A 23,036-nucleotide genomic window follows, 5' to 3' on the forward strand; every position below is an offset into this window, starting at 1 on the left:
GCCCCTGTGCGCCGGGGTTCCGTGAGCGGGGCGGCCGCATGCTGCTCAGGGATCAGGCCCGCGGCGCGGCCCCTCGCGCGCCCCGACTGGGGCCGGCTGGAGGGCAAGTGCGCGCCCGGGGCCCGCTGCCGGAGGCGTTTGGCCCCGCGTGGGAGCCGTAGCGTCGTCCCTCCGCGGTCCCTCTGCGGCCACCGTAGCGCGGGCTCACGCCCCCTCCGCCCCGCAGCTCCGCGGAGCTCAGCGGCGCTTATCTCCGGCCTCGCGGAGCGTCCTGGAAGTCGACCCTGCTGCTGGGACACGCGCGTGCGCACGCCTCGGGCGCCCCGTGACGTCACCGCCCACGGACGTCGCAGGCGCCGCGGCTTTTCCTACGCAGGCGCAGGGCAGGGCTAGTAGGGCCCGGCGGGTCCGGAGGGGCACGTGCGCGCGCGCCCGGAGCGCGGCCAGGCGCGTCCTCCGCCCCGACCCCTGGACCCTGGTCCCACCGGCCGCGGCCCTGCTCTGCGTCCTCCTGCTCAGGGCGACGCCACTTGTGTGCACCCCAGAACAGCGACGAGCGTCCCGCCCTCTGCGATCACCGTCGCGGCGTCCCGAGGGCCACTGGGATCCAGCCAGCCCGAGACCCCTCGTGGGCAGCAGGGCCGATTCAGCCGCGCTCGGCCCCTCTGATCGGGGTGGGCAGGGGCCGCGAGAAGCAGGTGCCACCTTTTGTCAGGACTTCCTGCCGACAGTGGCGTGGTGCCACCTGCTGGGACAGTCCGCGCGGTGCCGCAGGCTGGGAGAGCTGGCAGCAGGCAGGGCCCAGGGGAGGCCTCTGTGTGCCAGTGTCCACCCGGTGGGCATCCCTAGTGCTTGGGTGTTATGTGGACCTGTGCACACTGTCTTTTGATGGCCGCTTGTCAGTGCCTCTTGGTGACAGGATCCCAGCCCACAGGCGTGGCCGCATGTCCACTGTGACATCCTGGAGTCTCCCATCCCTACAGAGACCTTCCCTAGTGCCAGAAAGCATGCCCTCCCCCATGTCCCAGGCCAGGCCCCAGAGGTTGCTGTGGACATTGCAGGTGGCGTTGTGAAGAACAGCCAAGAGTGGGTGCTCAGACCACCCTCCACTTTCGCTACTGGCACCTGTACTCCTGACCAAAGGCACAGGCTCAACCCCCTGGCCATTTCTCCTCCGCGGTCCAGGATGCGTGGCAGAGGAACAGTGACCTCTGAGGCTGGTTCCTGCCTCCCACTGTCTCGGTGCTGTCACAGATGTCACATGCTCCCATGCTGGCTGCCATGTTGCACGAGGTGCCTGAGGAGGAGCGGAGTCCCCTCCAGGACTATGCAGTGAGCTGACCCAGAATTTGGCCCTCTAGCCCTGTCTAGGTCTTTACAGGAGCACAGCTCAGGACAGACCCAGGCCAGATGCGCAGCCCAGCTGCAGCTCAGCCCGATTGGGGACTGGAGGATATGGGTTAAATCGTGCCCCCGGTTCATGTGTTGAACCTCCAGGCCCCAGGAGCTCAGCAAGTGCCTGGGTTTGGAGACAAAGCATTTACATTTTAATATAAAATGGGGTCTCTAGGGTGGGCCAAAGTCCAGCATGGCTAGACGTTAGGATGCAGGCGCCAAGGAGCAACCACACGAGGACAGAGGATGGTCCCTCAGCTGAGAGGCTTGGAGAAGCGGGGCCTGTGTTTTGGGCAGGGAGGCCCAGAAGCCCTGCTCCAGGTCCCAGCCCCTCACAACTGGAGTGACATTGACCCTGAGCCAGTTATTGCTCCCTCTGAGCCCCTGGAGGGAGACAGGAGCACCAGGAGCTATGGTGACAGGCCCTCGTGGGTGCCCGTGTGCGCCACACCCGTGGGACTGCCCAGCATGTGTGACCTCATGCTCAGTGCCTCTTGGTACTCCAGAAGGCATAGGCCATCATGGTGGCCACGCTGGCATTGACCTGCCTGGGTGACTAGAGCAGGGAGCCACATGCAGTGGAAATGTAGCCATTTCCTCCCCATCTCACGAGGGTGCAGGACGAGATCAGGGGAAGCTGGATCAGAGCATCCTCTTCAGGATGGAGACAGGCACCGGTAAGCCCCGCTGCTCCCCACAGGTGCCTGTCTTTCCTGTGTCACTTCCAGGCTGGTCTTGCCTTGTCCCTGTGCCTCTGGCTGAAGCCCCCAGGGCAGAGTGCCTCTGTCCTGCATGCCCTGGGCACCTGCTTGGTTAGTGGTTAGAGTGCTGCTGCCCCCGGAGACCCATCGCCTGGGAGCCTTTGGCCTCAACGTGGTGTGGCCTCGGCAGACTCGCCTGCAGGATGCAGGCGTAGATACCACTCTGGTGTGGGACAGTGGCTTGTGATGGGCATCAGGTGCCACTGGGGGTGGCTACACAGCACCTCCCTAGGAACAAGAGGCAGCACTCAGGCTGGGGTGAGTGACTTCACCTTCTCTGGGGCTGGGGGTGCAGCCTAGCCTGCTTAGCCTGCTCACAGCCCTGGATTCAAACCTTGGCACAGCCAAAGAAAGCAAAAGATTGACATGACTCACTTAGCCACGCCCAGATCAAAAGAAGCCCTCAGTAAACACCTTATCACAGAGCAGGGAGATGCTCACTGAGGCAGGCCACAGCCCAGGCTGGTGGACAGACGGAGCAGTGGTGGCCTGGGAGCAGGGGCCACGCGCCTATGTTAATTTCAGCCGCGGTCCTGTGGGCCCGTGGGCCCTGGGTGCTGAGTGGACATGTCCTTCTGAAACCCAGACCTAGGCTGTGAAGAGTGCCAGAGGCTCCCGTTGGGGTCAGCACCCGCCTCGGGTGGCCCTAGACCCAGCCTGGGCCGCATTTCCTCCTGCACCAATTCTATAAAAAGACTCAAGTGTTGATTGAACAGTGTGGTGTTGACGGCAGAGAAGATTTGTAGCCAGGCCGATGGTCGCCCTGGAGCGTGGGCCAGTGCCAGAGCTCCTGGGGAACCCGTGTGCAGGCGATGCTTTATGGCACGTTTGGAAGACAAACATACACATTTATATGTCACTTGTTGCCAAAGAAATGCTAACTTGTACTTCTTTCAAAACTTTTAATGAATTGCCTGCATTCCAGGAGATTTATGGGGTGCCCAGGATGGCTCAAAATGCTCCTTTCAATGTATTTGTCATTTTGGCAACAGGGCCCCAGAACCCTGGGAGACACTGCACTCAGAAATCCATCATAGATGGGCCCGTCTTCAGGGAGGGCTATTTTGGTCGTTGCTGGCTGATGAGCCCCCCAGTGCAGGATTTAAAGTTAAATTATGCAAAATCAAAAACAAACCTTATAATACTTAATCAAACATGCATAAAACTGTCAGGTCCAAATAAATTCTCTCAATTAACTCGCCTGAGATTGTGATTGCATTTGCTAATTTAATCAGCCCCAGTGTAATCTGGAGGTGGGGTTGATGAATTCCAAGGAGAGCCGGGCCAGGACCCTGAGCCAGGGCAGCAGGCGCAGACACGGGGCTTCCGAGGACTGTGCACTTTTCTTTCTCTTTCCTTTTTCTGTTTCCGTTTGTTTTTCCTTTTGCGGTTCTGGGGGTTGAACTAGGACCTCAAGCATGTTAGGCAAGCGCTGTGGCCCTGGGCCACACTTCCCAGCCCCCTGCTCCACGTGGAGGGCCAGCTTTGTCTCTGTGGACGCAGAGCTCCAGCCCAAGCCCACATCCCCGGGTGCAGTGGGGGTGCCTGGCGCCAGGGCTCCTACACCCCTTTTGCAGGAACTGCCAGAGGAAGGCAACCTTGAGTCCCCCTACCTCCTTTCTGCCTGTGTCTGTGTCCATGAGGGTCTGTGCTCTTCAGAGCGGGCAGGCAGGCAGTGACTAGGGCTGGGCACTATGCCCTGAGCGTGAGGTGGCGGGGGCTCAAAGGCGGAGCCCAGAGCCACGGCACCCTGCGGACACCCAGCCATCAGGCCCCGACGTGAAGCTCTGAGGTTCATCCGGCTGCCACAGAAAAGGCCATGTCCAAGGGCCGCCCCAACCCAGACAGCCGCATCCAAAGGGGGGGGCAAGTGGCCGTGACCCCCTGCTTGCGCTAAACATGGGACCAACGCAGTGCCGCCTTGTCCTGTAAAGCTCAGTGTTCTAGATCAACCAAAGGGAGGTCTGCTCAGCACGTCTTTCTGGGTGAGAAGAGAGGACAGTGGAGATGGAGGGAGGAGGCTTGCGCCAACCTCCCAGAGCTCGTGGGAAACCAGCTGGCCCTTGGCTCCGTCTTTGCCCACACTGCGGCCCACACCTCGGGACCCATCTTGGGATCGCGCTCAGGAGCACCACATTGGTCTTCCTCTCCTTTCTCCTCCTCCTCCTCCTCTTCGTCTTCCTCTTCTAGTTCATAGTTTACTTCCAATATGTTTGCTCTATTGATTGTTGCATTTTTTACAAAAAAAAAAAAAAAAAGTTTCCATTTGATTCCCTGAAGGCCCCAGTGCTGGGAGCAAGGCGGCTGCCCTCAGCCTGCCTGCCCTCCCGCCCCCAGTGCGTTGCTTTCTATACAGAACAATGTTTAAAGTGGAGCTAAGACACAGTGTGCATAGGACGGGCACACACACGGGCACACAGGCATCTGCCCAGGACAGGCAGCACGCCAGCCGTGCCCAGAGAGCCCAAGGAATGCACCTGGCAGGAGGGCAGGGCCTGTGCCCCCTTGGTCCTCAGGCCGCACTTCTCCCCAGTGATTGCCCTGCTAGCTGCTAGAGGAAGGGGGCGGACGACACAGTGGCCGCACCAGAGAGGGGATGGGGCAGGGATGGCTCAAGGCAGTGCCAACCTGGTAGGTGGCCCAGGGGCCAGGAAGGCTATTCTGGTGAGTCTGGGGGAAAACTTACGGGGATCCTAGGCCTCAAGAACCTGCTTTGCCCCTCTGGGGGCTTCAAGTGCCTAGAGGCAGGGCTGGGGCTGGCCCCGCAGCTTCGGCCTGCCAGCTCCTGCAACTGTCAGTAGGACTAAATACACGTTTGCTAAGCCCAGGAGCCAGGCTGGCTGAGAACCCCAGCGTAGCCTCAGGCCCAAGGCCCTTCCTGCCCCCTCCCACATGTTGGGGAACCTCTGGAGCCCAGGGCAGGTGGGCCAGAAGTGGCGTCCACCTGGTGGCCACTTTGTTGTATTTACCCAAACTGAGTAGCTGTGTTTGTGTCTGTGAGTGCCCTTCCTGAACTGAACGCCTCATGCCACACTGTGTCAGTGCCTAGGTGCCCAGTCAGCCACATTGCCGTGCTCTACCAGCTACGTAAGAGCAGGGACCCAGGTTGGGCATTATGAATACTGCCAGGAACTCCCTGCGTGTCTCAGGATGGACTTCCAGGCCCTGCTGCCCACTGCCCAGGCCACCCACCCACCAGCCAGCCAGGCTCCTGGCCTGAAGTCCTCCGTGCTGATGCCCACAACCTGCTCTCCCTGGGGACCAATGGCATTCCCTGCTGGGGACTGCAGCCTCTGCTGCCCTCTCCAAAGCAAGTGGCAAACAGCATCCGATGTCTCCTCGGGCAGGGCAAACCCAGTGGCACCCCATAACACCTGCCCGCAGCACTGCTGGCCATGTTGAGGGCTCAGGAATCTCTGGAAGGGACGCCTGCCACTGCCTGAGGAGCTGCCAAGCCCAGGCCTTCCTGGGAGCCCCGGGTGACGTCCTCAGAGGCAGAAGTGGCATGACGCCATATGCGATCTAGGATAGCCGTGGGCAGCGCTTGCACCCGCAGCACAGAGTGACCAGAACAGGGTTGAGGGTGGGCAGAGCCCAAGGACATGCCACCCAGTGAAAAAAGCCAAAGAGAAAAGTCAGATCCAGCCAGGCAGGATGGCGCACGCCTGCAGTCCCAGCTCCCCAGAAGGCTGAGGCAGGAGGCTCTGAGGTTCAAGGCCAACCTGGGCAACTCAGCTAGCTTCTGTCTCAACAAACACGGATGGAAGGACAGAGGCTGTATGGTTCCACTTATCTGTGAGCCCCAGAGGCCTCACCTCCAGAGAAACAGGAGCAGGGGGTTGGTGCAGTGCTGGGCAGCAGGCGGTGTGCAAGGTCCAGGGGTGCCCCCTACTCAGGAAAGCAAGATTTCTGTGGGTGACGGCTGCAAGAGCCACACGCATTGTGACAGTTGACTTGAGATCCCCGGGGTGAGCACTTGCCCGGCGTGCTGGGGCCGAGTTTCATCGCCAACACCACGGAAAGGGGTGCGTTTTCTTGTGTTTGCCACAATAGAGCGGAAATCAAGACTACCGAAGAGGGCAACAGGAGTGCGGGATGGTGGGCAAGGGGAGAGCAAGCGGAGGTAGGCTGGGCGTCACTCTGAACTGTCTCTAGCGTCACCTGGCAAGCAGGGCAGCCTGGGACAGGGTAGCCAAGGATGTCTGTGTCCCTGCTGGGGGCCTTGGAACGGCCAGGGCACGCGGACTGCGCAGAGACAGGGCGGGGGCTAGCTCCCGCGGCCCAGGCTCCACTCTGGCTCCCCTGCGCCCTCCGCACCGCCAGGCCTGCCTCAGCCCGGGTCAAGTTACACGTGGAGGCGGTAGACACCGCCACGATTCACCGCTGCCAGAGAGCGGCTTGGATGTGGCTGGCAGCCGCGCCCAGCCTCCCGGGTGGCGGCTCCTCCGTCCACTGTCCCGTGTGACTTCCCCGAGCGGCGCTGTGCACGGACGCCAGGCCCCGTCCCCGGACCTCGTCCGTCGGCGGTCCTGAGCCTCCGGAGGACCAGGCTGGGTTCTGAGCGATTGTAAGTCCAAGCTGGGTCTTGTGTCCTTGAGTAAAGGTGCGACACGGCTTGTTGCTGGTGTGGGAGCACAGACGGAAGGGCGGGAAGCCTGGCCGGCCCGCCTGCACCCCGCTCAGGCCCCCCACGTCTTGTCCTGGGTCCTCTCTCTCCCCATCCCTCAGTTTGCCTGATGTTCCTCCCTGATCAAGATCGCGCAACAGGAAACAGACCAGCTCGCGGGGAAGCCCGGCGGAGGGCCTCGCCACCCCGCTCCATCCGCGCGTCCCCGAACGCCACCTCTCCTCGCTGGGCCGCCGAGCGGCCGGCAGGGGGCGCGCCCAGCCCGCGCGCTTCTCCGCAGCCGGCGTTCGCGGGACGCGCCGCAGCCGCCGCAGCCGCAGCGCCGGGGGTCCTGGTCCCGGGCGGGTGATCGCGCGGGGTGGGGGGAAGCTCGGTCCCGGCCCTCCAGGCACCTCTCCGAGGCACCCGCTGCGGGGCAGGACCGGTTCGATCACAACGCCCGCCGGGGTCGCACCCTTAACATAGACAAGGCTCTGTTTTTAGGCCAGTTTTAGCGTCTCTCTCTCTCTCTCTCTCTCTCTCTCTCTCTCTCTCTCTCTCTCTTTTGGGGGGATTGAACTCAGGTCCTTGCACTTGCCAGGGAAGCGCTTATTCCACTGAGCCATCTCCCGGGCCCAGACTCACCCCCCGTCGAGCCGAAGGTGGGGAAAGGCCTCCCGCACACTGCTGTGCCCTGCTGCTGGGGATTGAACCCAGGGAGTGCTAGGTGACATCATCACCGCTTTTTTTTTTTTTTTTTTTTTTTAATCTTTCTTCCAGTACTGGGCATTAAACCCTGGGCCTTCCACAGAGCTACATCCCCAACCTGGTTTTTAATGTTTTGTTTGGAAACACAGTTCCTGCTAAATCACCAAGTTGCCCAGACTGGGCTTGAACTTGGGATCCTCCTGCCTCAGCCTCACTCAAAGTGCCTGGCTTGTTGCTTTGATTTTCAGGTAGAATCTCCTTGAGTTTTCCAAGCTGCCTCAGTCTCCTGAGTAAATGGGCTTAGAGATGTACATCACACCTGGGCACTCTGTGGGCTCTGACAGGTGGACAGTGATGGGTTCCCCCTTTCAACACCTTTTAGGTTAGCTCCATTGCCCTGAAGACTTCCCTGCTCACCTGTTCAGCAGCTTCCCCTTGGGGGGGGGTCGACACAAAGTCTCACTATATAGTTCAGGCTGGCCTTGCGCTCACTATACTGCCCAAGCTGGCCTGAAGCTCACAGCAGTCCATCTGCCTCAGCTTCCAGGGCTGCGGTTACAGGCTGTGCTGACATTCCTAGCTAGTTTCTCGTTTGCAAGTTGGGTTCTGCTGGGGTACTGGCCAGGCCAGAAGTGGAGATTCACACCATTCTAGCAGGAAGACTTGGGCTCAGAGAACTGGGGGGGGGGGTGCGCCTGCAGGCTGGGCAGCCAGGCTCAGCACAGACTGCCTTGTGACTTAGCCATGTCCTGTGTGTGGCTGGGGGCAGTCATGCGAGGTTGTTTTGCAGTCAGAAGAGCTCCGAGTTTGTGAGACCTCCAGGAAGAGCTACGAACCGCTGGCGGCTTGGTGCGTATGGGCACATCCCTGGGAGCCACGACAGTGCCGGGAAGCTGCTGACCAGCCCCTGCCTGGCCTGCTGTGCAGTACCCACAGTTGGGGCTGGAGACTGGCCAGAAGAGCAGGCGTCTCTGACGCAGGTCACCCACTGCCCTTCCAGGAAGGAAATAGGGCCCAGCCTCAGGGCTGTCGGAGTGCAGGGTGATGGGGCTCACACGAGTCCCCTCCTGCTCCCTGGTGGCCACCTATCTGCAGGCCCAGGCCCCAGAGACAGACCTGGGGGGTCTACCGGCCCCCAGCCTCGGAGGGCTTTTCCCTCCCAGCCAGGCAAGGCTGCAACAGCCCTGAGCAGTGCTCATGGTGCTGCCCAAGCAGGACAGCCTTGCCCGGAAGCGGGCGGGCAGGGCCCGGTGTGGGCAGGTGTGGCAGCAGGGCCCTGGACTGTGGCATCAGCACTCCGGTTATTTATGAACTCATCTCTTTGCCAGGACAAGCCTCCCTGTCCTCGGTTGCCATGGTAGCCTTAAACCCAGCATCTTATTAATTCTTCATGTTACGAAATAAATATACATCAGACAATTGAAGTGAAGGTTCTATTTTTTTATTATGCATTTGGGCACTCCTGGCCTGGCTTCCCTCTTCCCTCCAAGCACATCCATCAGGAGTGGCGCCTGCCTGTGGGCAGTGCTGTGGGCAACAGTGGGTGCCTGGGGCTCAGGGGCAGTGGGGGCATGGGCAGGGCAGAACAAGCACCACTGGGGGCAGACACACTGTCCCGAAGGTCGGGAGGAGCTCAGGCCATCAGGCTTTCCCTGTCTGGGCCACCCTCACACTCCAGGCCCATGCTGCACCTGGAGGCAACCTTCACCTCCACTTTCAACTCGATTCCTGCAGCCACAGAGCCTCCAGCCCGCCTCCCACAGTGGCCAGGACCCAGCTGGGTGGCTCACTGCCCAAGCCTAAGCACACCCCACCGCGCACCCACTGCAGACTTGTCCTCCACAGCCTGCCACTTCCGGGGTTAGGGCCTGGAGCTTGGCACCGAGTATCCTGACCTCAGAGAGGGGGTGCTTGGAAGGCAAGCACTTAGGCTACTGAGCTGTCTCCCGCCCTGAGGGGGCGCTTGGGAAATACCATTCCTCCCCTAGTCCCTCCCTGGGTCCGGGCACAGCAACCTCAGCCGGCCAGGCCTCAGCCACTTCCAACCCCAGTCGGGTGGGTGAGGACGGCTGGGTGGCAGGAAGCGGGCGGTGTGCCCAGGCTCTGCAGGCAGCACCATGGAGGCCAGAGTCCCGGATGAGGCCCTGAAGAGGCGGCCATCTGCAGGAAGAGGCTCAGCGAGCAAGTGCAGGGGGGCTGGGGTCTCCAGGGCACCAATTTGCTCCGAGTCTAGGCCTGGGGCAGCCGTCAGCAAGGCGCACCTGTGGGCTGGCGACCCATTGATCCCCGCAGGCAGCCGGCGCATCCCACTCAGGGCTCTGGCCCCCAGGGCCCGATCAGGGCATCGACAGAGCTGTGTGCTCACCATTTAATTAAGCTCAGTTTAATTAAAAACCCAGAGTTCTTTATTAGACTGGGTAATTGATTTAATTTTCTGTGGGATTCAAGTGCCAGGCACCCTACAGGAGGAGCTCCCGAGCCCCACGACAGAAGGAGAAGCTGGCCTTGCTGGCTAGGGTTGCCGTCACCCTGCAGCCACCGTCCCCACCCCGCCCTCCCCGATCAGGGCACCCCCTGGAAAGGGGCCGGCCTGGCTGGCGCAGCTGCACGGCGGGGCTGCTGGAAGTCCCTGCAGCACCTCACTTGGGACAGGTGGCAATGGTTTTCCTGGTGCCCCAGGCACCACTGCCTCTGTGGGCTCTGGCCAGGGCACGGAGGAGACTCTGAGAAGTCCTTTTTTGGCTTCATTTCTTTTTTGTTTGTTTATTTTGAGACAAGGTCTCAACATGTAGCCCAGGCTGGCCTTGAGCTTACAGCGTTCCGCCTGCCTCAGCCTCCCAAGTGCTGAAATTACACAACTGGCAGTCACTTCTTTCATAAAGTGTGGCCCTGTCCAGCTGCCTTGGGAATGAGGTGCCTCGTGTCTGAGAGCAGGGGCCTGGCCAAGGGTGGTTCCCATTCTTTAGCCAGGGTCCCAGCTCTACAGCACAGGCAGTGGCCTGACTCGTTGGACCCCGTGTCTCTGAGAATCTTCCCCACAGCGGGACTGAGGAGGTTCCGGGTCACCTGCAGTCATGGTGCTGGGAAGGCTTTGTGGCAGACAGCCCCAGTATTGCCGGCCGGGAGGCCTGGACACGCTCCTCCCTGCCAAGGTGGCCTGGGCCCTGGGCACCAGTGCCGAGGACCCTCGTGGGGGCCCTGCTCCTCCTGGGCAGGTCTCAGGAGCAGCTTCAGGAAGCAGAGGTTTGGCTCCAGCACACGGCCTGCAGGAGCCCGGCTGCAGGCCCGGGAAGTGCCACTGGAGAGGCGCCCACGAGGTGGTGAGGGGGAGCACGCTGCGTCTGCCCAGGGTAGGAGGGGTGCAAGGTCGAGCAGCCCACCCCGCCTCCTAAGGACAGAGCGCTGGTCTGTGTGAAGGTGGCTGGACCTTGGGGTGTTCTGCCGCAGACAGAAGCCAGGCGCCAAGCTCCCGTGCCGTGTGCTTCTTCTGTGGCCTTGTCCAGTGGCTCAGCTCAGGCGCCAGAGAGAGGAGGCTCCAGCCAGCTCCTCCCTCGAGCTACCTGTCCACGTGCGGCCCCTCCCTGGACACCTCGCCACGACGCACCCAGGACAGGAACCAAGGACCCGGGTGTCCCAGGACCAACGCACACTGGCACAGAAGACAAACCCACAAGCTTCCTTGCACATGCAAGGGGCGTGAGCACATGACGCCGCGGAGCCACAGCCACCTTGGTCCCCAGCCTGATGCCGGTCCCCACTGAACACTGTGACCTTGCATGGGGGCCCACAGCCCTGTCCTTCCGCGACGCGCTGAAGGCTCCTCCCTCCTCTGCCTTTCAGCAGGGTTCAGGGTCCCTCTCTCCCTCTTCCTCCCCATCTTCCTTCTCTGGATGGCACTGTGATTTGGAACCAGGGCACTGCCTTTCTTTCTTTCTTTCTTTCTTTCTTTCTTTCTTTCTTTCTTCTTTTTCTTTTTCTTTCTTTCTTTTTTTTTTTTTTTTTTTTTTTTTTTTTTTGAGGCAGAACTGTGTTAACTTGCTAAGTTGCCTGGGCTGGCTTGCACTGGGGATCTTCCTGCCTCAGCCTCCCAGGGTGCTGGTGTTATTTCCCCCTCCCGCTCTCCCTTCCTTATTTCTTTCTGCAGTACTGAGATTAAACCCAGAGCCCTGCATATGCTAAGCAAGTGTTCTACCACTGAGCCACATCTCCAGTCCCGTTTACATTTATTTTAGGACCAATCTTACTAAACTATTCCACTGACTTAACCCTCCTGCCTCAGCCTCCCAAGTAGCTGAGATTGCAGGTATGCACGAGTGTGTGCTCCTGGGGATTCTTTTCATTGATGAAAATACCTCAAAGCAAGTGGAAGTGACGGTCCTGCACCTGCGGAGTCACACACTTCACCTGGGTGTGGGGTGGGGGATGGGGTCGTTTCTTGTTCCCATTTGAATTTTCAGCACTGAGTGTCAAACAGGACAGGCATGTGCTCAGTCACTGAGCTACCCTCCATAAGATGTAATTAAAGGCCGGGCATGGTGGTGCACGCCTGTAATCCCAGCACTTGGGAGGCTGAGGCAGGAGGATCGTTGCGAGTTCAAGACCAGCCTCGGCTATCAAGGGAACTCAAGGCCAGACTGAGCTGCATAGTGGGGCCCTGTCTCAAAAAGACTAAGGGCCAACCAGATAGCTCAGTGGATTAAAGCACCTGCTTAGGCAGACGAAGGGGCCAAGGGCTCATCCCTGGCCTGCCATGCCAGCTCCACCCCTGGCGTGCACTGAGATGACAATCGAGACTGGGCATGGTGGTGCACACCTGTAATCCCAGTGCTCAGGAGGCTGAAAACAGGACCACCACGGTCTGGTCTGTGCAGTGAGACCCCGTAGAGCCTGTACTAAACACATTCTTGGGGCTGGTGAGATGGCTCAGTGGTCTAAAGCACCTACTTAGAACAAGCTTAGCAAACCACAGGGACCGCGGTTCAATCCCCCAGCACCACAAGCCAGCCAGCCCGCCCCCTGGTGGGCTGAGCTGGCCACACACACACACACACACACACACACAAATAAATAAATAAATTTTAAAAAATAAAAATAAAAAATAAACACATTCTTAAAAGACTAAATAAATGAATACATCAATGTAATTAAGATGAATTGCATCTTCTCCGGCTGCTACACACAGAAGCAGAGGACTGCTAGATGTGGCGGTGACTGTCAGCAGTCCCTGCTCCTCTGGAAGCTGAGGCAGGAGGGTGAGAAGTTTGAGGACAGCCTGGAGAACTTAGTGAGACCCTGAATCAAAATTTTAAAAAGTTTGCGAGTCTGGGGTGGGTCCTTGCATGGACGAGACGTGGGTTCGGCCCAGCGGGCCCAGCCCCACCCAGCCCCACCCTGTCCCACCAGGCCTGCCTTCCTCCCTTGGCTGAGCTGCAAGGCTCCCTGGGGGCTCTCCTCCCAGGGCCCAGCCTCCCCGGCACAGCCCAGTGCCCTGGCTCCCTGGGTGTGTGTGTGGCCCCTTGCCGTCTCCATCACCTGCCCCACACTTCAAGAGCTCTGGGTCAGGGCAACCCGCCACCTCTCAGGCAGCTGTGGGACTGAGCACCGTGGCACCACACAGGGTTCCTCCTGTCCATGCTGGTCCCCTGCCCTGGGTGCAGCCCTGGCCACCCATGGTGGCTTGGGGCCAGGACCCATGGGACGCTGGTTCAGCCAGGAGCCCCGCCTCCTGTCATGGCTCCCTGAGGCCAGCATGGACCCCAGGCTCCCAGCCACCCCTGTTGCAGCCCCCCACATACACACACACACGCACACACACACACACACACGCACACACGCACACAGCTGCTTTCCATTCTAATGGGCCCAGCTATGCTGGGCTCTGTGCTTATCGATTTTCTTTATTTTACTGGTTTAAGTTAATGACCAGAAACTCCAAACAAATAAAATTTCCTTTAAAAACTCCAGGAGATCAATGCGTGAGGGCTGGAATCATGGTTCTATGGGCCAGAGGGACAGTCCCTGGGGTGGCTGGGCTCTGCTGCTCATGGCCAGAGGCCCTCTCCCGGGGGATGCTGGGGGACTCTGCATGGGGGTCAGGCATGCCTGGACTGGGGAGGCCATTTAAAAGGCTGCCCCAGGCTGTAAAAGTGGGAAAATTTAGAATATATTGTGTGTCTGCTTCTTTGAGTCCCCAGTGGCTCTGGGCAGACATGGCCTGGCCAGGCAGCAGAGCCCTGGCCCAGGGGCTCCTGCTTGAGCTGGGCTGGCCTGGGAGGCCCTGCAGTAGGGTGCAGTGGGTATGCTGTGTGCATCCTGGATGAAGGGCCCTTGGGGACGGGGAAGAGTGGTGGGTAACTGAGCCTGATCCTGGAAGCTGCGGCCCTACGGGTGCATGCAGGTGGTGGAGGTCCGGGCGCACTGAGTGCTGAGACCGCAGCCCAGCTGGCCGTGGAGCCCAGAGCTCCTGGGTGACCAATGGTCACAGGCCCCAGGCCCTGGGCCCCCCAGGTGTTAGGGAGACTGAGATTCCAGTCCATCTCGTGAAAGGGGAAACTGAGGCAGAGCTCTGCGCTCTGCATGGGAAGTCTCAGCTGCCCTCTTCTGGGAAACCTGAGCCGGGTCTCTCCGGAGCTCAGGCTGGGGCTGGAACACTGAGGGTGGCGCAGGAGAGCAGCAAGGGGCAGCAGCCTCCTCTCCGCCTCCCAGGCCCACACGCCTGGATGGCTGGAGAACCGGGAGATGCCCTGTGCCGAGGGCACGCGAGCGAGCGAGGCCCGTCAGCTTCCACCTGGGGCCCGGAAGACGCCAACCAAGCTCCAAACCTAACATACAGCAGGGAGGGCAACAGAGAGGGTCCCAGCCACTGCTTGTCATAGCCCCTGGGGAGGATTCTGAGGCCACCCTTCAGGGCCAGTGAGACCAGCTGAGGACCATCAGAAGTGGGTGATGCGGTGCTGGACATTTCAGGGGGCAGCAGTTCCCCCAGGAGCCCTGAGCACCCCAGGAACCCGGGTCCAGCTGGTCTGTTCTTACTTCTTCCCAGCCCATCCTCTGGGCAGCGGGAGGTCAGGTCCTGCCTGCCCTTCAGGGGCACAGACAGCCTTTGTTGGGTGCCCTGCCCCCTCCTATGCCATGGACAGCACCCAGCAGGCGCCCTTGGTGCTGTCCTCGTGTTGGTCCTGAGCCTGGGAGACATGAGGCCCTATGTGGGGGCTGGGATGGCTCCAGGGGAGAAAAGCCGTCTCCAAAGCCCCAAGGGTGCAGCCGTCCCCCTATCCTGGCCTGAGGACACCTCCCACAGCCCCCAGAGAGAGTCGCAGCTTCTACAGCGGGCTGTGCAAGCTGCGTCCCCTTTTTCCTTGTCCCCGAAGTGGCGGGAAGCAGCCCTGAGGACCCAAGGCACCTTCTGGAAAGGCGTGCACACTCCCGTGCACCTGTGCCCAGCTTGGCGTGCAGTCACGCAGCATGTGCACGTGCACGGCCCGTGATGGTCAAAGCACACACGCACAGCAGGGGCTGTGGGCACGCAAGTATGTGCTTCCATGGGTGTGTGCTGTGTGCCTGTGTGTGCTCGGGAGAAAAGAGTTCTGGGGTGCAGGAGTAGCCAGGGCCCTCAGGTCCCCACCGACACCTCCACCCCACCTCCCTCTGTCTGCCCAGCGGGTCTCCTCGGTGGCTGCCAGGCAGGTGAAGACTTCCCCACCTGCCAGATGCTCTTAGCCCCATTGTAGAGCGCAGCCATCAATTATTGAGGGCAGAGAGCTCCCTCTTTTCTGAAAAACCGGAGCCCAGGAGCACAGGTGCGGTCGGGTTGCCTGGTCGCAGGTGCCCAGGCAGGGGAGCAGCGTGCCCGTGTCCTCGCAGGGCAGGCCAGGCAAGGCCCATGCTGGAGGCTGCTCTGAGCAGCCCACTTGCCTGTGGGGACTGAGGAGAGAGGCAGTCCTGCCCACGCTCCTCCCTGTCTGGCTGGCCAGCACTCCCCTGGGTCCACACCAGACCTTGTGGTTACTGAGCTATTGGGCCCAGCCTGTGACAGGTTTGGGGTCAGCCTCAAGTTGGCTCCCTCCTTGGGGACAGTGTGCAGAGTCTTCTGGGGACCTAGGAAGTGTGGCAGGTCTGGAAAGAAAGGCCCCGCTACCCCAGCTTCAGGGGAGCCCCAGACTCAGGACGTGGGCATCATGGACACCATGGGGTGCTGGGTATGCAGATAGAGGCCAGCAAGGGCAGCAGCATAGTTGACCGTTGGTGTCCTAGTGCTGCAGGCCTGGGCGGGCAAGTGTCACCCAGAGTCCCAGTTGCCACGGCAGGACACTTGCTGCTCAGCCCATGCCAACCCCCAGTGGCAGGTGCTGCCCTGGCTCAGGGACTGGGATATGTGACCCCACCCAGGCCACATGGCAGGAACCAAGCAGGGACTCCAGCCCCCTCTAGGGCCACCCCAGAGCTACTGAGTGGGAGGGGTGGTGGTCTGGGCTGCAGTGCCCAGCCAGCCGGAGACCACCCGCACCGTGCCCCGCCTGTGGACCCTCAGCATGAGGAGAAAGGGCCAGAGGACACGTGTCCCTACAGCAAGTATCCGGTGTCACGACATCTGATCAGGCCACCCCAGCCTCTCCAAGTTGGCTGAATTATGCAGGAGGCCGGGCCACCAGGGTGGCAGATGGCAGCACACTGTAATCGGAGCTGGGCAGGCAGGTACCGCCCCTCCTCCTGCCACTCTCCCAGGGGGCCCTGGACACAAGGGGAACCCCTCCTGCCTCAGGGATTCCACTGCAAGGGACAAAGGGCTGCATAATCGGGGTCCCAGGAACGGCCCCTTGAATTGCTCTTTCACTCTTTGAGTCCCATATGGCTGCAGCGTCCTCCTTCGGGCTCTTTCCTCTGTCCTTGCTATGTCCTGCCTCTGGACACTGGTGCCCAGAGGGCAGGGACCCTGCCCCGCTTGGAGGGCCGTGGGACAGCAGGGGCTCTGAGGCCCGGGGGGCTCTGACCATGCCTCGCGCTGCTGTGCCCAGGTCATTGCCCTCTGCGGGGCACCGGTTGCACGGCACATCCTCAGGTGTTCAGGTGAGGCCATGCGGGGCAGAGCGGCCTGGTAGATGGAGGCAGAGAATGCCCAGGGCCTCGCCTGGTCTCTGGGTGGGCAGCAGCAGGGTGCCAAAGCAGGCAGAGTGGGGGTGCTCCTGGGTCCCCTGGCACTGACATCACAGGTGGGCTCGCTGGTCCTCAAATCTCCTGAGAGATAGCTCCACTGGTCACAGGTCACAGGATGTGGCTTCAGGCTCCTGCTGCCTTCAGGACTGTCCTGCTCCAGCCTCCTCCATCACTCCTCTCTCCTGGAAGAAAGAGCCTGGCTGAAGAGCTGGGTCCCCCCTCCCCCGGCAGCACTGTCTCCTGGGCAGGGAGGCCCGGCGTGCGTCGATCTAAACAATGATTTATTTCAGAATTAAGTGTATTACACAGAGAACTTGCCAGTTCCGACCCGTGTGTGCGGGAGGCCTGGCTAATTCAATCTATTATGCAGTGGAGCCCTGATTGTTTGGAATGAATCAGTTTAATCGTGGTGAGAATTGGGGTCATAATTAACATCCTGGCCTTAAGCCAGGGCGGGGAGGGGTACCCGGGACCCCCGGGCTCAGCCCCACTTCTGGCTGCCAGGCAGAACCGGCTCTGCTGCTCTGCCCCACAAAGGGGCCTTGGGCACGTCCCCCAGGAGAAGGTGCCACAAGGGAGCCCAGCGCCCTGAGTCCCTGGAGACGGGGGGAGATTGGGGCTTGGGGGTTCCGCGAGGTACCTGGGCCTTACTCCACACCAGACTTGCACTGGGCCAAGACAGACCAGCATGGAAGGAAGGAGGGGCCAAGGGTGCTGCTCAGGTGGCAGGCAGCCTTGGCCCGGGCCGTAGGCCCTCAGGGACCAGGAAGCCTTTGGGGCAGGAGGCACCAGGACAGAGGCGGGCCTGAGACTGGGTTCCTAGGCCACCCAGTAACCGGGCTCTTTCTAGCTGCCCAGGCCCTTTACTGTACGGTGTACACATCCACGCCCTAGCACCACCTGCTGCCCATCGTGGGGCGGCTCCTGGGACCTGTCAGAGAGGGGCCCCTGGGTGAGAGTAGGCCACACCTGTCCCTCCCCAGGAGGCCTCAGTGGGTGCTGGGAGAGGCTGGCTGCATCCCTGAGGGAGCCCTGACAGGAGTTCTCAAGGTCCTGTCCCTGTGCCCCATCTCCTGTGACTTGGGCCCAGGCGTGGCCTCTTCTCTGCATAAGTAGGACCTCCTGGCTCGGACCACCACCCATGCCCCTGGAGTGGGGCTGGCTCCTGGGACACTCAGGCATGAGCACCCAAGCCTAAAACCCAGCCCTGGGCTGCTCTTGGGCTCCTGCAGGTCCCTCCACTCCCTGAGCCCCCTGGGGGGGGGCTTCAGTGCCAGGTCAGAGCCCCCAAACCCCCTCTCAGGGGTCACCAGGCTCAAGCTGAGCAGGGTAGCTGGGAGCTCCAGGGCCCCTGGACGAGTGCTGAGTGCCCTAGACAGCTAGGGCTCAGGGGTTTATGCAGACTGAGCTGGCAAGAGGGAGAAGGCTCCAGCTGCAAAGCCGGGGGTGGTGTGGGTGGGTGGGCAGGGCTGGGGTTCTACCCTCTAGCCGGTCTGAGCAGGAGCCTGGGGCCCAGGTGTGGGTTGGGGGTGCTGGACCCGCCAAGGCCACAGGACCCAGCTGGGTCCAGACATCCAGACAGCCCCCCCCCCCCCGCCGTGTCCTCCGGAAGTTCTCAAGGTCAGGGCCAGCCCCAGGGGAGGCAGCAGGGAGGAGTCCACCGCAAGGGCACGGCCGTGGGGAGCGCAGGGCAGCTGATAACCACCACCTCCCTTTTAATTTCAGATCCAGGATGGAAACAGCAGGATCAATCCTGCTGACCATTTAGCAAGGTGTCACTGTTTGCATGCTTGAGAGTGTGGGCTGCAGGGCGGGGGCCGCGCGGACTGAAGCTGCCTGCCGCGGAGGGCACAAAGGGAATTGGCTTTCCAGGTGTGGGCTATGCCGCGGGGACCACATCTCACATCTCGGCCTCACTGTGGCCCTTGCAAGGGCAGGCAGACACTGGGCATCTGCAGGTCACCTCTCCCCAGTCCACCACCACCAGGCCCAGCTCTTGCTCTGATCCTCCAGCTCCCAGTGTTCCATGAACGTGCAGTTGCTGGGTGTCATAGTCCCCACAGTGCCTGGGAGGCTCCAGGTCCCCCCCATGGCAAGAACTCTGGGGCTCAGGAAAGGAGCCACAGGGCTGCCCCACTCATCCTGGCCAGTCAGGCCACACTGAGTGCCACCACAGGGCTCATGGCATGCCCGCCCTGGCCTCAGATGCAGAAAGCCCAAGGGAGGCCAAGTAGGCGCCAGCGGAGAGGTCTTGACTCGGGCAGTGCAGGCCTGTGGTGTCCTGGGCTCCTCGGGGGGTGAATGAGTGGAGGCCGGAGTAACTGGAAGCCAGGGAGAGTGGAGGCGTCCGCTGGCCACAGCAGGGTGGCCGTGGAGCAGCAGCCTTCTTCCCGTGGCCCTGCTCTGCGTGAGGAGGACACGCGGCCTCGGGCCTCCGGGCCTCAGCTGGCCCACGTCTGGGTCCAGCAGTTAGGGCTCTGGGATGCGGGGCCGTGGGCCACTGCGCCCCCTCAGCAGCATCCACTCTCATAGCCACGAGTGGCCCCAGCTTGGAGCCTCTCATGGCTGACCCGGCCACCCAGTCCAAGCAGGTGTGTCCCCAGCCTTGTGTAACATCAGCTCCTGAGCCTTTAGGAACCAGCAGAATCCATTTAGCAAGCTGGGGGCTGGAGCTCCCAAGGTCCTGGTCCCCTGTGTGGGGACCTGAGGGTGCACTCTGGACCCTGAGCAGGGGAGCGGGGGTGAGGCAAGGAGGTGCCCTGGCGCCCGCTTCTTGGCGCTCTCTGACCTGCCCCGTGCTGAGGTCTGCGGGGCCGGGCCCTGCCCCCACACACCAACGCTCCAGAAAGCGGGGCTGTTTCAGAGCCGCAGCCGGGTGCTGGGGCTGCCCCAGCCTGTCCTTGGGGCAGCGTCCACCCCGACAGATGGCCGGCCGAGGCGCCCGGTTCCTGAGCCTCAGCACCGCAGGCCCCAGGGAGCCGGGCGTCCCCTCCTGACAGTGGGGAAGCCAGATTAAAGGCGCTGGAGGGACCTCGGCGAGCCGAGGTCGATAAATCTCAGGGCCGCCCACCCGCCAGGCCCGCGCCGCAATCTGTCCAGCGGCCTCTCCTGGCCCCGCTGCTCCCCATTACCTGGGGGGGGGGTGGCCACAAATCACCGTGACACACCAATCACCAGGCCTGGGATTTACACACGCGGAGCTTGAAGGATGTGCACCGAAGCTGCCGCAGAGTGAATCCCCCCACGAACTTTCCTGCACCCACCGCCCGCCGCACCCCTCCAGCCAGGCCAGGGTCCCCCTCAGCCCCTTGGATAGGGTGGAGAGGGAGAGAAAAAAAGAGTGCTCCTGTCCCCTGGGAAGGGACCGTCCGCCAGTGTAGTGTCAGGCCCTCAGCAGGGCCTGGCCGGTTCATTGCCAAGGAAGAAAGAAAGCTTTATAAAATAATTCATCGGAAACTTAAAACACTCAGACACCAAGAAATTGCAAATGGGGAAATATGATGGATTGTGGGCTGAAAGAAGGCGACTTCTCCAGGCAAAATTGATCCCTTGGAAAATGTTTTTGTCTGCTATGAAAAATGGGCACTATCTCGCTGGGGCTCGGGAGCTATAATCCCGAAAATAATTTGCTTTTGATTCCCTCTTAGCCTCCACGTTCCTCTCGTTCTCCCCGAGCTGGCACAGGGTGGGGCCCCGCGTGCACCTGGGCGGGCGGGAGGGGACACCCTGTGCTCCCACGCTGCAGGCTTCCCAGCTCCCCGGGCTCTTGCGAGGCCCCCGTCCCAGCCTCCGTCCCGCTGCAGAGCCTGGCAGCCACAGGGCACAGACCCTCTCGGGGTGTCTGGTGGTGAAACCGACCACAGAGACCTTCCACGGCTCCCCTCAAACAGCAGGCTCAGTGGGGTGCGCTGTCACGGGCTTGTTGACTGACATTTCCTCAGTGCCCTTTGCAGGTCTGCCTGCTCCCCAACACCGGGGAGACTCCATCACACCCAGAGCTTGTGCTGGGGGGGCCAGATGGCCTCCCTGTCTTCCTGGGGCCTCCGACGATGCAGCCCTCCCTCCTCTCCAACTGTCGGCTACCCAAGGCTCTGAGGCTCCTCAGTTGTGTCTCCGGAAGCTGCTGAAGTTTCCGCTGTCTCTGACTCCAGGGCCATGGCCTGCCTCTTCCACCACAAGTCCGCAGGGACGCCAAGGTCACCTCTTGCTGCAGAGGAAGGGTCCTCCTCGGGACCATGGAGACCCAGAGCCCAGGGCCCTGGCACACGAGAAAGCAAGTGGTGCTTGGGAATTGGGAGCACCACTGGGGCAACTGGGGGCCACTGTGTCTCCCCCAAGTTGGGACCCAGGTGCCCCCAGACTCTAGGCTCCTGTACCAGCTCTGGAGAAATGGGGGGAGGTGCCGTGCCCAGCCCTGAGGGGTCTGAGGGTTCCCCGGGGATCTTGGGCAGCAGGCAGCGAGCAAGGAGTCCCCGAGCCCATCCCGCCCCCACAGTTCCCCCACACAGAGCAGAGGCCACAGCGGTACCCTTGGAAAAGCCCATGGGGCCAGGGTCACCAGGTACCCACATGGGGCAGCCAGCTGGCAGCCACATTGCGGGTCAGCTTGATTCCAGGGCTTCGAAGACCCCGTGTGAGAGACCCCATCTCAAGGGCTCAGAGCAGAACCCCGGAGCCAGGCACAGAGGGCCCAGGCTGGAGCGAGCAGGCCAGGCTGAGGCAGGATGGTACCCCACTGTACAGTGGGCAGGGCGCTGTGGACAGAGGCTGCAGGAGTTGGGGGCCTAGGGACTATTCTGTCCCCAGCTGGCATGAGCCTGAGCATAGCCACACAAGGAATGGAGGAGCCAGGAGTGGTCCAAGTCGCGTCTGGGACAGACAGTGGGCTGGGAGGTGGCGCCCCAAGATTATATTAGACACACCATGATCGACCAGACGCCCGTGTGGCCCCGGCGCCTCATTTCAATAAACAGCAGCTCGCTGGAATTAGCAGGGGACCCATCCACCTGCCAGACCCTTCTCTCCGGGGCTTCCTCTGCGGGTGTCAGGGAGAGAAGATTTATGGGGATTCCAGCGTGATTCTAATCTGTTCCTGGGACGCTGGCTGCTGTCTGTAGGATGCGCAGCATCACCCCGGGCCCAGCTGTGGTCCGTGCCGCATGGTGGGTCCTGGGGCGCAGGCCTCCCCATCCTTGCTGGTATAGTCGGCCAGGTTAGGCGTGGGGAGGGGTGCCCAAGCTCTGAGGCTGGAGCCTAGGAGGGGGAGCTCACGGGAGGGCCAGCCCTGGGCAGGAACGGGAACAGGTGGGCTTGCAGACCGCTCCGTCTCTGGGGGCAGCCCTGCACACAGAGCTAGGCCCGGGTGCTTTCTTTTTTAAATTTTTCTTATGGGGCTGTTAAACACAGGGCCTCACCCACATGCACTAGACAAGGGTTCATCTCTGAGCTAGTCCTAGCCCTGTTTTGGGATTTTAAAAAGAAAGCCTTGCCTTGAGTTCGAGGCCAGCCTGGCTGCACAGGGAGCCCTGGCTCGGAAAACCCAAACCACCCTTCCTGTAAGGAAGAGAAAGCCATAACCCAAACCAGACCAAAAGGCTGGGTATCACGCGAGGCCTAGTCCTCCCAGCATACAGGCACTTATTTATTCATTTATTTACAAGAAATGAGGTCTTCCTATGCTGGCCCATAGCAGCCTGACCTCCTGGGCTTGAGCGACCCTCCTGCCTCAGCCTCTCTAGCGCTGGGGTCATGGGTGCGGGCCCCCCTTGGGGTGATTTTCTTTTTGCGTAAGGCTTGCTGGCAATTAATTGTTTCAGCTTCCACATGTCTGAGCACTTCTCACGTCATTTCAGAACCAAAAGCTCTTTGGCCGACCCCCCAGGACTCTGCAGCGCCCGTTTTCTCTGGCTGGCTGTTCCTTTCAGCACGGGAGACTGGCCCAGCGGCCCTGACTCCCAGATTCCAGCGGGAAGTTGGCTGTCTTAGTTGCTGGGCCCATGTCCAGTCCTTTTTCCTCTTGTTGCTTTTAACTTTTATTCACTTTTGGTTTTTGCAGTGCTGGGCAGGCCCGTGGTCCCCGGGCCTGGTCCTCAGTGCCGGGGCTGAAGCAGGAGGGTCACAAATTAGAGCCCAGCCTGTGTGATTTCCAGCGTGCCTGTGAAGATCTACCTCAAAATAACGAAGGGCCAGGGCGCGGCGCGTGCAAAACCCTAGCTTGGGCTCGGCACCAGCTGAACAAGTAAAGACACTGCATTTGGACGTGCACTTGGGACAACCTTCACCTCACAGTCCTTCCTTGTTGTTTTTTTTTTTTTTTTTTTTTTTTTTTTTTTTTTTTTTTTTTTTTTTTTTTTTTTTTTTTTTTTTTTTTTTTGCGGAACCTGGGATTGAACTCAGGCCCTTGTGCTTGCCAG

At 60.9% G+C, this 23,036-nt stretch overlaps 1 protein-coding gene across 2 annotated transcripts in view; it reads right to left on the reverse strand.

The window, feature by feature from the left end:
- Tmem250 (transmembrane protein 250) overlaps positions 1-1,820 on the reverse strand; it is a 7,047-nt gene extending 5,227 nt beyond the window's left edge. For both annotated transcript variants that reach the window (XR_002817915.1, XM_023700368.1), the window contains exon 1: positions 1,816-1,820. The gene's annotated coding sequence lies outside the window, so the exon portion shown is untranslated. The remainder of the gene's footprint in view (positions 1-1,815) is intronic.
- Positions 1,821-23,036: the final 21,216 nt, after the last annotated feature.

Source organism: Octodon degus, unplaced genomic scaffold (assembly GCF_000260255.1).
Source record: "Octodon degus isolate 3935 unplaced genomic scaffold, OctDeg1.0 scaffold00123, whole genome shotgun sequence".
NCBI lineage: Eukaryota > Metazoa > Chordata > Mammalia > Rodentia > Octodontidae > Octodon > Octodon degus.